General features: G+C 42.1%; 1 protein-coding gene and 1 long non-coding RNA gene across 8 annotated transcripts in view; one reads left to right on the top strand and one right to left on the bottom strand.

The window, feature by feature from the left end:
• The window catches only part of LOC148775265 (A-kinase anchor protein 4-like), a 284,785-nt gene that overhangs the window by 197,316 nt on the left and 73,311 nt on the right, over positions 1-14,158 (bottom strand). The window lies entirely within an intron of this gene.
• The window catches only part of LOC129557846 (uncharacterized), a 33,789-nt gene that overhangs the window by 18,273 nt on the left and 1,358 nt on the right, over positions 1-14,158 (top strand). For 3 of the 6 annotated variants that reach the window (XR_008686326.2, XR_016039371.1, XR_016039370.1), the window contains one exon: positions 1-14,158. This exon is cut by the window's left edge. This is a non-coding gene — a long non-coding RNA (uncharacterized LOC129557846). The other 3 variants (XR_016039373.1, XR_016039372.1, XR_008686325.2) reach the window with 2 other exon arrangements.

Below are 14,158 nucleotides of genomic sequence, written 5' to 3'. Positions count from 1 at the left end.
GGTTGATTTGAAGTTTAATGGCTCAGACAGTAAAAAATCTGCCTGCAATGCAGGAGACCTTGGTTTGATCCCTGGGTCAGGAAGATCCCCTGGAGAAGGGAATGGCAACCCACTCCAGGATTCTTGCCTGGGAAATCCCATGGACAGAGGAGCCTGGCAGGCTATAGTCCATGGGGTTGCAAAGAGTTGGACACGATTGATGACCCCATGGACTGCAGCACGCCAGTCCAACACCAGCTCCTGGAGATTGCTCAAACTCATGTCCATCGAGTTGGTGATGCCATCCAGCCATCTCATCCTCTGTCGTCACCTTCTCCTCCTGCTTTCAATCTTTCCCAGCATCAGGGTCTTTTCCAATGACCCATTTCTTCACATCAGGTGTCCTAAGGATTGGAGTTTCAGATTCAGCATCAGTCCTTCCAATGAGTACTCAGAACTGATTTCCTTTAGGATTGACTGGTTTGATCTCCTTGCAGTCCAAGGGACCCTCAAGAGTCTTCTCCAACACCACAGTTCAAAAGCATCAATTCTTTGGTGCCTAGTGTTCTTTATACTCCAACTCTCACATCCATACATGACTACTGGAAAAACCATAGCTTTGAAAATATGGACCTTTGTTGGCAAAGTGATGTCTCTGCTTTTTAATATGCTGTCTAGGTTGATCATAGCTTTTCTTCCAAGGAGCAAGCATCTTTTAATTTCATGGCTGCCATTACCATCTGCAGTGATTTTGGAGTCCAAGAAAATGGTGTCTGTCACTGTTTTCCCATCTATTTTCCATGAAGTGATGGGACCGGATGCCATGACCTTAGTTTTCTGAATGTTGAGCTTCAAGCCAACTTTTTCACTCTCCTCTTTCCTTTTCATCAAGAGGCTCTTTAGTTCTTTGCTTTCTGATGTAAGGGTGGTACCATCTGCATATCTGAGATTGTTGATATTTCTCCTGGCAGTCATGATTCCAGCTTGTGATTCATCCAGCCTGGCATTTCACATGATATACTCTGCATATAAGTTAAATAACCAGAGTGACAAAATAAAGCCTTGATGTACCCCTTTCCCGGTTTGGAACTAGTCTGTTGTTTCATGTCCAGTTCTAATTGTTGCTTCTTGACCTGCATACAGATTTCTCAGGAGGAAAGTCAGGTGGTCTGGTATTCCCATCTCTTTAAGAATTTTCTAAAGTTTGTTTGCGATCCACACAGTCACAGGCTTTGGCATAGTCAATAAAGCAGAAGTAAATATTTTTCTGGAACTCTCTTGCTTTTTTTGATGATCCAACAGATGTTTGGCAATTTGATCTCTTGTTCCTCTGCCTTTTCTAAAACCAGCTTGAACATCTGAAAGTTCACAGTTCATGTACTGTTGAAGCCTGGCTTGGAGAATTTTGAGCATTACTTTGCTAGCATGTGAGATGAGTGCAATCGTGCATTAATTTGAACATTCTTGCACGTTGCCTTTCTTTGAGACTGGAATGCAAACTGACCTTTTCCAGTCCTGTGGCCATTGCTGAATTTTCCAAATTTGCTGGCATGTTGAGTTCAGCACTTTCACAACATCTTCGTTTAGGATTTAAAAAAGCTCAACTGGTATTCATCACCTCCACTAGCTTTGCTCACAGTGATGCTTCCTAAGGCCCACTTCACTTTGCATTCCAGGATGTCTGGCAGTAGGTGACTGATCACACCATCATGGTTATCTGGGTCATGAAGACCTGTTTTGTACAGTTCTTCTGTGTATCCCTACCACCTCTTCTTAATATCTTCTTCTTCTACAGGTCCATACCATTTCTGTTCTTTTATGTGCCCATCTTTGCATGAAATGTTCCCTTGGTGTCTCTCGTTTTCTTGAAGAGATCTCTAGTTTTTCCCATTCAATTGTAGTGTAAGGTACATAGTAATTGTCATCATGCCAGAGAATGAATGAAATTGAGGGCTTCTTAACCGAAATAAAATAAACATGTTAGTCGCTCAGCTGTGTCTGACTCTTTCTGGCCCCATGGACTGTAGCCTGCCAGGCTCTTCTGTCCATGGAATTCTCCAGGCAAGGATATGAGAGTGGGTAGCATTCCCTTCTCCAGGGGATCTCCCTGACCCAGGGATCGAACCCAGGTCTCCTGCACTGCAGGCAGATTCTTTACCACTGAGCCAGCAGGGAAACAAAATAGAGGTGATGTTTAATGGCTTCTGGGCAGACCTTTGTGGGGGAGGGGAGGAAAGATTTTAATACAAGTTTCTGAGAACAGAAATTTGCTTAGTTAATTCTTAGAGTATCTCTAGAAAGGAGAAACAAGAGGTTCAGACTTGGACCAGAAGATGATGGCATTACAGGAAGTGATGCTCACACATTATTCTCTGATTCATGTGAGCTGACTAATATGTACGTGGCAAATCACCCATCCACGACTTTAAGAAGGCCATTTACTTCACGTTCCAAGTGTCCTGTGAAGTGTTCCTTCTAACTAGTATTCTAGAAACACATACCTGCAAGAGGTGCCTGAACTTTAGAAATTTTGCATCTTTGGGTAGCGTGCCCTTAGTATGCTATTTCCAGCTCTTCATTTTCAATTGATCCTTCTTCGAGCTACACTCAGGGGAAGAGACCCTCACCCCAAGGGCTCCTTCTCCTGACATCTATCAGTCATCTTAAGCCATTAACCTCCAGCACCTATTTGAAAGCCTATTTCTCTAGGCTTGAATTTAGAGAGAGAATAATATTTGCTCTAATACAATGCTTTAAAAATAAATACATCTGGGGCCCTGTTTTCTAACTGTCATTTACTATTGCTAATGAGTATTTGCTGTTTAATTGTGTTTATATTAAACATTCCCCATGCCAATGGGATAACCAAAGGCTTGACTAATAGAGAAAGAGAGTAAAAAATAAGAAGCCTAGGGGGTAGATGCACAAAGAATAGAAATAAAACTGGTTACTTGAATAAGAGGTCTTGAAAATGGATCGTTTCCAGGAAAGACATCACCTGGCACAGCCAGTTGTTCCTTCTCAGCTCCCACTTGAATAAGATATTGTTCTTTTCTGTCCCAGCATTAGAAACTGAAGCAGTCTTATGTGGGAAAAATGCTCACCTTATTGTGGGCCTATCCCTTTTGCTAATGCTGTCTGGCCAATTTTCTCAAAACAGGAAGGCTTCCCAGGCCTGCCTGTTCTGTGGCTTCCAGACTCAGGCAGGATTTTACTAATTTTGTCACCATTTTGTCTGAAAGACAGGTTGAGTGACTTGTTTTTCAACTCAGTGTAAGTTGGTTTATGCTTTGAAATTTGCTGATCTTTCACCTCAATTGGGAAAATGTCTGACTATATTGATTGACCAAATGGAGGACTCGGCGAGGTCAAGTGCGTTTGAGATGCTTCTCAAATTGTCCTCAATCTTTCCTTCTTAGAAAGCTGAATCTTATGACAGTGGCATTAAGATGGAGGAAACATCCCCCATCTGGCCCACTCCAAATTAAGGGAGTCCTTTACTCCAATCCAAGTCCTTTGCATATTTTCCCTAGAGGAATCTCCCATGCCAGCTCGGCCCTGTGGCTCCCAGCCACCTTTCACATATCAACATCAGCATCTTTCCTTCTAACGAGTCTTCCCCAAATTCCCAGGCTCTACTACTGGTCTTGATCATACCTTGTCAGAGACCTGTGTTCCTCTCTGAGAACAAATTGCTCAATTGCTTACATATACATCCATCAAGATTCAGTTCAGTTCAGTCGCTCAGTCATGTCCGACTCTTTGCAACCCCATGGACTGCAGCACGCCAGCCCTCCCTGTCCATCACCAACTCACAGAGTCTACCCAAACTCATGTCCATTGAGTCAGTGGTGCCATCCAAACATCTCATCCTCTGTCGTCCCCTTCTCCTCCTGCCTTCAGTCTTTCCCAGCATCAGGGTCTTTTCAAATGAGTCAGCTCTTTGTATCAGGTGGACAAAATATTGGAGTTTCCGCTTCAACATCAGTCCCACCAATGAACACGCAGGACTGATCTCCTTTAGGACTGATTGGATCTCCTTGTAGTCCAAGGGACACTCAAGGGTCTTCTCCAACACCACAGTTCAAAAGCATCAGTTCCTCGGCGCTCTGCTTTCTTTATAGTCCAACTGTCACATCCATACATGACCATGAGAAAACCATAGCCTTGACTAGATGGACCTTTGTTGACAAAGTAATGTCCCTGCTTTTTAATATGCTGTCTAGGTTGGTCATAACTTTCCTTCCAAGGAGTAAGAGTCTTTTAATTTCACGGCTGCAGTCACCATCTGCAGTGATTTGGAGCCCACAATATAAAGTCTGATAGTGTTTTCCCATCTATTTGCCATGAAGTGATGGGACCAGATGCCATGATCTTAGTTTTCTGAAGGTTTAGCTTTAAGCCAACTTTTTCACTCTCCTCTGTCACTTTCATCAAGAGGCTCTTTAGTTCTTCTTTGCTTTCTGCCATATGGGTGGTGTCATCTTCATATCTGAGTTTACTGATATTTCTCCTGGCAATCTTGATTCCAACTTGTGCTTCCTCCAGCGCAGCATTCCTCATGATGTACTTTGCATACAAGTTAAATCAGCAGGGTGACAATATACAACCTTGCCGTACTCCTTTTCCTATTTGGAACCAGTCTGTTGTTCCATGTCCAGTTCTAACTATTGCTTCCTGACCTGCATACAGGTTTCTCAAGAGATGGTCTGGTATTCCCATCTCTTTCAGAATTTTCCACAGTTTATTGTGACCCATGCAAAGACTTTGGCATAGTCAATAGATGTTTTTCTGGAACTCTCTTGCGTTTTTGATGATCCAGCAGATGTTGGCAATTTGATCTCCGGTTCCTCTGCCTTTTCTAAAACCTGCTTGAACATCTGGGAGTTCACGGTTCACATGTTGCTGAAGCCTGGCTTGGAGAATTTTGAGCATTACTTTACTAGTGTGTGAGAGGAGTACAATTGTATAGTCGTTTGAGCATTCTTTGGCATTGCCTTTCTTTGGGATTGGAATGCAAACTGACCTTTTCCAGTCCTGTGGCCACTGCTGAGTTTTCCAAATTTGCTGGCATATTGAATGCAGCACTTTTACAGCATCATCTTTTAGGGTTTGAAATAGCTCAACGGGAATTCCATCACATCCAGTAGCTTTGTTTGTAGTGATGCTTCGTAAGGCCCACTTGACTTCACATTCCAAGATGTCTGGCTCTAGGTGAGTGATCACACCGTCATGATATCTGGGTCATGAAGATCTTTTTTGTACAGTTCTTCTGTGTATTCTTGCCACCTTTTCTTAATATCTTCTGCTTCTGTTAGGTCTATACCATTTCTGTTCTTTATCGAGCCCATCTTTGAATGAAATGTTCCCATGGCATGTCTAATTTTCTTGAAGAGATCTCTAGTCTTTCCCATTCTATTGTTTTCCTCTATTTCTTTGCACTGATCACTGAGAAAGGCTTTCTTGTCTCTCCTTGCTATTCTTTGGAACTCTGCATTCAAATGGATATATCTTTCCTTTTCCCCTTTGCTTTTCACTTCCCTTCTTTTCACAGCTATTTGTAAGGCCTCCTCAGACAACCATTTTGCTTTTTTGCATTTCTTTTTCTTGGGGGTGGTCTTGATTCCTGTCTCCAGTACAACGTCACGAGCCTCCGTCCATAGTTCATCAGGCACTCTGTCTGTCAGATATAGTCCCTTAAATATTTCTCACTTCCACTGTATAGTCATAAGGGATTTGATTGGGGTCATACCTGAGTGGTGTAGTGGTTTTCCCCACTTTCTCCAATTTCAGTCTGAATTTGGCAATCAGGAGTTCATGATCTGAGCCACGTCATGATTGTACTGTCCTAATTCCTCGCTACTTCCCTGACTACATTCTAAACTCCAAGAAAACGGAGACTGCATCCATTTCTTCTCATTGACGACCTACCTCATCAGTGAGCACAGAGAAGTTGGCACTGAGTAAGCCATCAACAAATGTGTTGAATGAATGAACGTAAAGTTTTATAACTGCACAGGTTCCTGGATATTTTATTGAAAATTGCCTTGCACAGGACAAAAGACAGAACCCAACTGAGGCTGGACCGTCAATATAGCCGCTGCCGGCAACATTTCCCTATTTTGCTATTTAGAGAGCAGCTCAACCTCTACTGCTTTAAAGCTGAAGTTCCTTTTCCACTCAGGTAGTTTTCAGGCAATTTAAAGTAAACTAAAATTGAACTCATTAGGCATTTCCTTGTTGGCTGCCCCCCCCTCTGTTATCCTTCTTAATGAGTCACGCCCTGCCTTCTCGGAGCTTAAGTTTCTGCGTTTTGATGGTGAGCTTGCCTGTGACTTCACGCTCCTGTTGATTCTCTTCTGTTAATGATCCTTATAACTATTTTCTGCTTATGTTTATAGATTGGCCGATCTTCTTTACTAAGTTGTTTACTTTTCTAAAAGCATCTGATTGATTGCGATTCTCCTTTATTCCTGCTAGACAAAGTGGTCTCTGTTGCTCTTTCCCATTTCTAAATTTTAACTGAGATGAATTTCAATTTCACTCTTCAGGAATTCTTTCGGAACTAAGCAGTTTTAAGTATTTCTGACCAGGATCTTCCTCAGGGATGATTTAAACTCTTCAAATAATTGGAAACTATACTTCTTCCAGTAAACATAGACAGACAGACAGATAGGTAGATATGGATAAAATCATAGACTTTAGCACTTGAAGTTTCATTTTGTCCTGAATTTTGTGTATCTGGCTGTCTATCAAAACACATATTTGAGAGCTTATCCTGTGTGGGATTCATCAGTAGCATCCATTCATTCTGTTTATCTTCCATCCAGAAGCTTTTCTCCTCCAGTCCTTCGAAGGAATAACCAGTACCCTTGGACTGTGAAGAAAGCTGATCGCTGAAGAATCGATGCTTTTGAACTGTGGTGTTGGAGAAGACTCTTGAGAGTCCCTTATACTGCAAAGAGATCCAACCAGTCCATTCTAAAGGAGTTCAATCCTGGATGTTCATTGGAGGGACTGATGCTAAAGCTGAAACTGCAATACTTTGGCCACCTCATGCGACAGGTTGACTCACTGGAAAAGACTCTGATGCTGGGAAAGGTTGGGGGCGGGAGGAGAAGGGGACGACCGAGAATGAGATGGCTGGATGGCATCACCGACTCTGTGGACGTGGGTTTAAGTGAACTCCGGGAGTTGGTGATGGACAGGGAGGCCTGGCGTGCTGTGATTCATGGGGTCGCGGAGAGTCGGACACGACTGAGCGACTGAACTGAACTGAACTGATGGGCAGGAGGAGGGGGGCTGGCACCTGAGATGCCACATCTTTTTTTCCTTTTTGTTCTTCAGTAAAGCCAGCCCCATTGATGGAAGGACCTGGGCAAGGAATAAGGAATTGTCATCTTTGCTGCTAATTAGCTGTGTTCCCTCGGTCAGTCTATCAGATCCCCTTTCTGCACCTTCATTTGCCCGTCTATAAAGTGATGGGGCTAAATTAAATGAATTCAAACACCCCACGAATGCTAAAGATCTCAGAAAACTGACAGACTTGTCATCTTTTAGCCATTGAATGAATCTTGGTTCACTGACAACAATAGTCAGTGGTTTCGCTGTCAAATTATAGTTTCTAAAAAAGAGAGCCATTTCTGTGTTTGGAAAGCTCCACCCCAGAGCTCAGCTCTTTCCCCACATGCCTTCAGCAAATGGAATAGCCCCTGACTCACCTCTCCCCACCCTATAACTTACAGCACTAGGAATTCCATGGATGTTGGAAAGTGCAGTCACAAGCCAATAAGGCAATAGGTGATGTCAAGCTGAGGATACGGTGGAGAGAAGAGAATGCTTTAATGCTAGCACAGCTTCCCTCTTTCAAAAGCAACTATCTGTGGCAAGGGAGACTGAACACAGAAGCACACAGATCAGCCCTGCCCATGGCTGCTGGATGGAGCTGGGACCCTTTGCTAGGAGTGACATCCATGGAGATGAAACTGCAGTGTATGGGGGATTCCTTTGTTCAGAGGAGTGACTCTCCCCAGCATTAAACATTTCATTAAGCGTCTTTCTTAATTTTTGTGATGTCCAGAAGCTTTCAGAGATAATCTGAGCAGTCACTGAACTGATGTGTCTGCCAGGGCATGAATAGCAAAGATCGTTGAGTGTTTGCCCTGGGTCTATCCGCAGCAATACATTTTAATCGGTTAGGCATTTTTCAAGCAAGCTACTGTTTGCCAAACACTATTTTTGGCAGGCATCTGTAACAAAGCCTAATGCATTATGCATATTATTTCCTCAGTATTTCATTGTATTAGCACATGTAGTATTTGTATGGAATTTTTGTAAATTCATTACCAAAGTATTGTCATATTAATGACTCTAGTTAAAAAAAGTATTTGAAAAACTATTAATATTCATAGAAAGTTACATCCATCCTATGGTGGGGAAATGGGACTCATCTATTATCATTTGAATTTCAGAAAAAATATTAGCATGTGTATGGAAAAAAATAACTCAAAAATACATAGCTAACATGAAAAAAATCTTAAAAACCTGAATTACTTTGATGTTTCTTTGAAGGTTGAATGTTCATTTTCAGAACTGTAATGATAATCATTATTATAGATTAAATTATAGTGAAGGTTTAGTTTTATTTAACAGCATAATTTAATGGTGGAGTCGTGGAAAATTTATTTCATTTCTTCGTGTCTTGTTCCTTTGACATCCGGATCTGCTAAAGGATGATTTCTCACTTCTCTTTCCATTCTTCACTACAGAGCTGTGGACATTAAGCCTTTGAAACTTCTATGAGTGTTTTTCTTTCTATACCCTTAGAATGGGAACACAATACTGCATGGCACAATTATCTATGTCAATTGGAAGCTACTCCAGTAATTCAATTCTATAGTGAAGTGTAGGATTTAGCTCTATTAAATGTCTCTTGACACTACTCTTACTATTCTTATAACATTGGGGCCTTGAAAATTATTAATACATTATCTTCTCTACCCTTTTGGAGATTGTATGATTTCAGTGATTCCTTGCACTTTGATTTGTCTTGTTCCTCTGAATTTAGCAAATAATGTCTAGAACACTCTTCCCTTTAGAAACTGTTTTACAACACAATAGTTTCTCACTGTAGGAAAATGTTATAGCTATTCTTCTTTTCACAGGTTTTGATTCAGATAACACCTCTCTCCAAGAAGCTCAAAACCCTCTGCAAGTAAAACTCTCCATAGGTTCAAAACAGCCCTTTGATAGAGGGCAGTTTTTCACTACTATTAAAACATATGAACAATCATCTCCCAGCATAGCACTGTGCTAGGAAGTGTGTCACTGAAAAAATGTTCGATTTACTCTCTCAAAGTACAAACTCAAAGGCGTTATAGTAAAATAGATGGACAAATTGAATATACCCACTCTATGATATAGTATAAAATTACTAGGAGATTAAAATTAGAAGATAAGTTGATTCTTTTTAAGTAGAGGCAATACATTTATAAGGGTAATTACTCTTTCATGTAGCCAGTGCAATGTTTTTTTCCATATTTCCACATAGATGTTTCCTCCTGATTCATATTCCATTCTGACTACAAAAAAAAAAAAAAAAGTCAATGAGACCTTGACCTTGATGCTCTTATGTTCCACGTGCTAATTCTTAACTAGATTGAAACTCCCTCTGGGCAAAGCCCATGGCTGTCATGAGCTGCTTTCCTCAGAACTCAAAGTAATATGCTAGGTACAAATATGTGTGTGTGCTCTTTCATGTCCGATTCTTTGAGATCCCATAGAGTGCGCCAGGCTCCTCTGTCCGTGGAATTTTCCAAGCAAGAATACTAGAGTGGGTTGCCATTTCCTACTCCAGCGGATGTTCCTGCCCAGGGATCGAGCCTGAATCTCTTTCATCTCCTGCATTGGCAGGCAGTTTCTTTACCACTACACCACCTGGGAGGCCCAAGTACAAATATGGCACCTAACAAATATGTCCTGCTTATTTTTGTTCTCAATTTTTGTACTTGAGAAAAAAAAAAATCCTGACTTTTAATCAAGTTCTTGAGAGAGTACTTTCCTCAAGCTGTATTTCTTTGAGGAGAAGAGAGTTGAGATTACTCAGTCTGAAATTGGAAATGGCTACCTATCTAAACCTCTCAAATGAATGTGTCCTATAAACATCTGAAGGAAACTTTCTTGTGAAGAGAAAAGTGGGATGTTTTATGGGTAGAAAGAGAGCCTCTTAAAAGGGGGAAAAATCAATGTCTCTAGACCATTTGACATAGCCTCACTGTTGGGTCATAATTGGAGAAGAAACTCCTGGGCTGAAAAGATTCAGACGGGAAGATTTCCTGCCTGCCAAATTCTCAAGCTCTTGACCGGTGCCCTGGGAGGCTTAACAGCTGACCTTCTCAAGGAAACTTTTGTGATTTTGGAGTCAGGAAATACCTCATTTAACATTTTCCCTGGATTTTTATTCTCAAAGAGTGAGAGAAGCTGGGGAGAAGAACTTATGAAATATTGGAGTTTGAGGTAATTCCTCTTGGCAACACTCATTAAAACTGACCTACATGATGTTTTTTCTTTTCTTCCTGAAAGTGTAATGTCTAAAATCCTAATCACCAGGTAATTATAGTCCCCAGACCCCAATCCTCCAGAGAAGAAATGTCCATTCCTTAGTAGTTGATGAATGGTTTGGAGACAGAGGAAATAAGAAGTAGGAAGACCAGTCCATGACCTTGGCCCCAACCCTTTTTCTCTCCTTGCAAAGTTGAACATGAATCGGAGCCTTTGGTAACTGCCTATCTACCCTCTCTCCCACCAAGAGGAAGGTGAAAAAACAAGCAATACTGTGAGTGCCATGGACGTGAGGGCAGAAGGAGAGGGTTCTCCTCTCCAACAGGTTGGACGTTTCCCCCTTTCATCTCTGGGAATGGCCCATGCCTCTCTCATGTTGGTCCTGGCAAGAATCAAGTATCTTTCTTGTCCTAAAACAGGAAAAATAATGCAGAGGAGATTTATAGTGGGGAAAAAAAAATGTTCTACTTGATTTTTTTTCCTAAAAGTATATGATTTTTTGAACATATAAAAGAAGAGGGGAGAGGACAGGAACTAAATCACAAGGAATAGTATAACATGTGTTTTCCAGGAAGGTATTTGCTGGAGAATATACTTGGATCATAGTTTGTGTCCATTCAGGCTTCGCTAAGGGGAAGTGTTGGGTACCTAGCTGAGCACTTGAGTGTGTCTGGATGTCCTTGCGCTATATCAGTATCAATTTTGGGGCTTGTGAGCACAGCTAAAGGCTGCTAACTGGTTAAGTGTCCATTTCCACTGAAAATTAGGATAAATAATAGTAGACTTTGGTTGAGAGCATTGCTTGACAGACTGGTCCAAAAACCATACTTATTAGCATTGACTCAATATATGGAAGATTTGCGAAGGAAGTATGTCTCTTTTGAATATCAGTTTAGCTTCTGTTTAGACAAAAAGCAAAAGGAAGTACTCTGTTGTTGTTCTCATTTATTTTTATAAAAAGACGATTTATCCGTTGATTTTTGCACTTATATTGAGTTTTCTTGAGGCATTTTGTCTGAGTTTTGCTTTTGGATGTGTACAAATGAGACCTGGGTTGGTATTATCGTTGTTTATTTTTATAAAAGTATGATTTATCCATTGATTTTGTACTTTCATTGACTTTTCTTGAGATACTGTGTCTGAGTTTTGCTTTCGAGTGTGTACAAACGACATCTGGTTTGGTAAGATTTTGATTTAGATTCAGATGAGCCCTAGTGGTAAAATGCAGTGTTCTTTAAACCCGAGTATCTTGCAGCCACTGAAACTGGATACTGCAAATAGCCTAGATTTCTGTGAATGAAATCACCACGTTGAGCCTAGAATGGCTGTGGAATGTTCTAGGCTCATTAAATTGTATTCTGCCACTCATAAACTACTAGCTGTTCTTGCTTTCACACCCATCTTTTGCTTGTGCATTATTTGTATTATGCCCAGAAGAGGAGGTGTTATTCAGTCACTGAGTCACATCCAATTCTTTGCGACCCCATGCTGCTGCTGCTGCTAAGTCGCTTCAGTCGTGTCCGACTCTGTGCGACACCATAGACGGCAGCCCTCCAGGCTCCCCCATCCCTGGGATTCTCCAGGCAAGAACACTGGAGTGGGTTGCCATTTCCTTCTCCAATGCATGCAAGTGAAAAGTGAAAGTGAAGTGGCTCAGTCATGTCTGACTCAGCAACCCCATGGACTGCAGCCCACCGGGCTCCTCCGTCCATGGGCTTTTCCAGGCAAGAGTACTGGAGTGGGGTGCCATTGCCTTCTCCTTGCGACCCCATAGACTCCAGCATTCCAGTCTCCTCTGTCCTTCTCTGTCTCCCGGAGTTTGTTCAGATTCGTGTCCATTGAGTCAGTGATGCCATCCAACCATCTCATCCTCTGCCACCCCCTCCTCCTATTGCCTTTAGTCTTTCCCAGCATCAGGGATTTTCCTAGTGAGTCAGCTCTTCGCATCAAGTGGCCAGAGCACTGGAGCTTCAGCTTCAGCACTAGTACTTCCAGTGAATATTGAGGGTTGATTTCCTTTAGGAAATCAGAAGAGTCCTGTAAAGTTTTTAAATTCTCTCTCAAAAATGGCCTGTGGTGATCATTACTGGATTTGAAAGTTTAAAAAAAATAACAGCATATAGAAGCAAAAGAAATGGGAAAGTCATGGGGTAAAATAAAAGGTTGTCCATGAGGGATAACATTTTTCCCTGGTCCTATTTCAAACAAGGTGAAAAGAAAACCCCAGGTGCATCATAGACCCCATAAAGAATAAGCGAAATTCGTTGGCATCTTCTCGTTCTTGATTTCTACCCTAAGTATCCATCTGCCAGGTAGTCTGCCAGGTCAAGAGCAGGCAGATCAGTGTTCAGTGAGGTCCCAACAGAGAATGAGCTCCAACTAGGAAAATTTACCTCTGTCCACCATTTTTGGACCCTTAACTGAAATACCAATACTATTTTAAATATGTGAGGCTTGACTATACTAGACCTTCCTTTTTAAAATCTCAGTTAGCCAAGAACTTCTCCATCTACGTCAGTGTGATTCCTCAAAGTAGGTACCTTTGGAAGCTCAGTCTCGACATTAAGTGGAATCCCTTTCAGACTTCTGTGAGCCACGTAAGGTGGAAGTGTTAGTCACAGTCGCATCGGCTCTTTGAGACCCCATGGACTGTAGCCCACCAGATTCCTCTGTCCATGGGATTCTCCAGGCAAGAACACTGGAGTGGGCGTCCATTCCCTTCTCCAAGGGATCGTCCCAACCCAGGGATTGGAAGTGGGTCCCCTGCATTGCAGGCGGTTTCTTTACTGTCTGAGCCACCAGGGAAGCCCTACATAAGACGAAGGTAAAGCATTATTGTAGAGTCCTGGTTTGCTTTAGCTTATATGATAACATAGCCAAAAGGTGCAAGAGGTTTGGCTTCAGGCTGTGTTTGATCTGCCAGGTGCTAGCTTGTGTGGCCTTGGCCAAGCCATTCACGTCTCAGAGCCTGTGATCTAAATGGGCACATAGTAAACCGGCATGCACTGTTTTATCCCTAATGTGCAGTCATCAATGAGCTTTGTAGTCACCGTGAAGTGCCTTTTGAAGTTTCTAAGAAAGTATCAGTGTAATTTCTGCATTTTACATGTACTCATTTCTAAAAAAATGTAATTCCATATATGGTCAAAAATAGCAACTCCCAATACCGACTCCCTCTCCTGAATGTGACAGATTGTTGAGAGTGTGTCATCCATGATAAGACCAGACACTGTTTTCCGTTTTACCTCTCTGCCTCTTGGGAATGTCAAGCCCTGGTCCTAGTTCTTCTGGGCTTGTACCTTCCACTCACCTTTTCAGCATTTTGCATCTAGTCTAACATTTCACGTGTGTGTCAGGTACCCCTCTGCCTTTCCAGCTGGCAGCCTGATTACTTATGTTCACAGCTACAGTGCTGAAGAAGGATGCTGTTCTTCATTCCCCTGTGTGTGGCTTCCCTGCTGGGAGCTTGGGTGCCTCTCGCAGCTCTTTTGGTGGTCCTGTCTTGCCATCTAGTGATTACTAAAGCTCACTGGTGTTGCCGATGTGACATCCTGTGGCAAGTCCAGATTTCATAGACAGCTCTGAGGCAACAGAGGCACACTGCACTGAAATCCTAGAG

The sequence above is a fragment of the Moschus berezovskii genome, chromosome 16 (assembly GCF_049115385.1).
Source record: "Moschus berezovskii isolate FMDL1 chromosome 16, NW_MosBer_1.0, whole genome shotgun sequence".
Classification (NCBI taxonomy): domain Eukaryota; kingdom Metazoa; phylum Chordata; class Mammalia; order Artiodactyla; family Moschidae; genus Moschus; species Moschus berezovskii.
The sequence above is the reverse complement of the archived record's forward strand: the minus strand, read 5'-3'. Positions and strand labels throughout refer to the sequence as shown.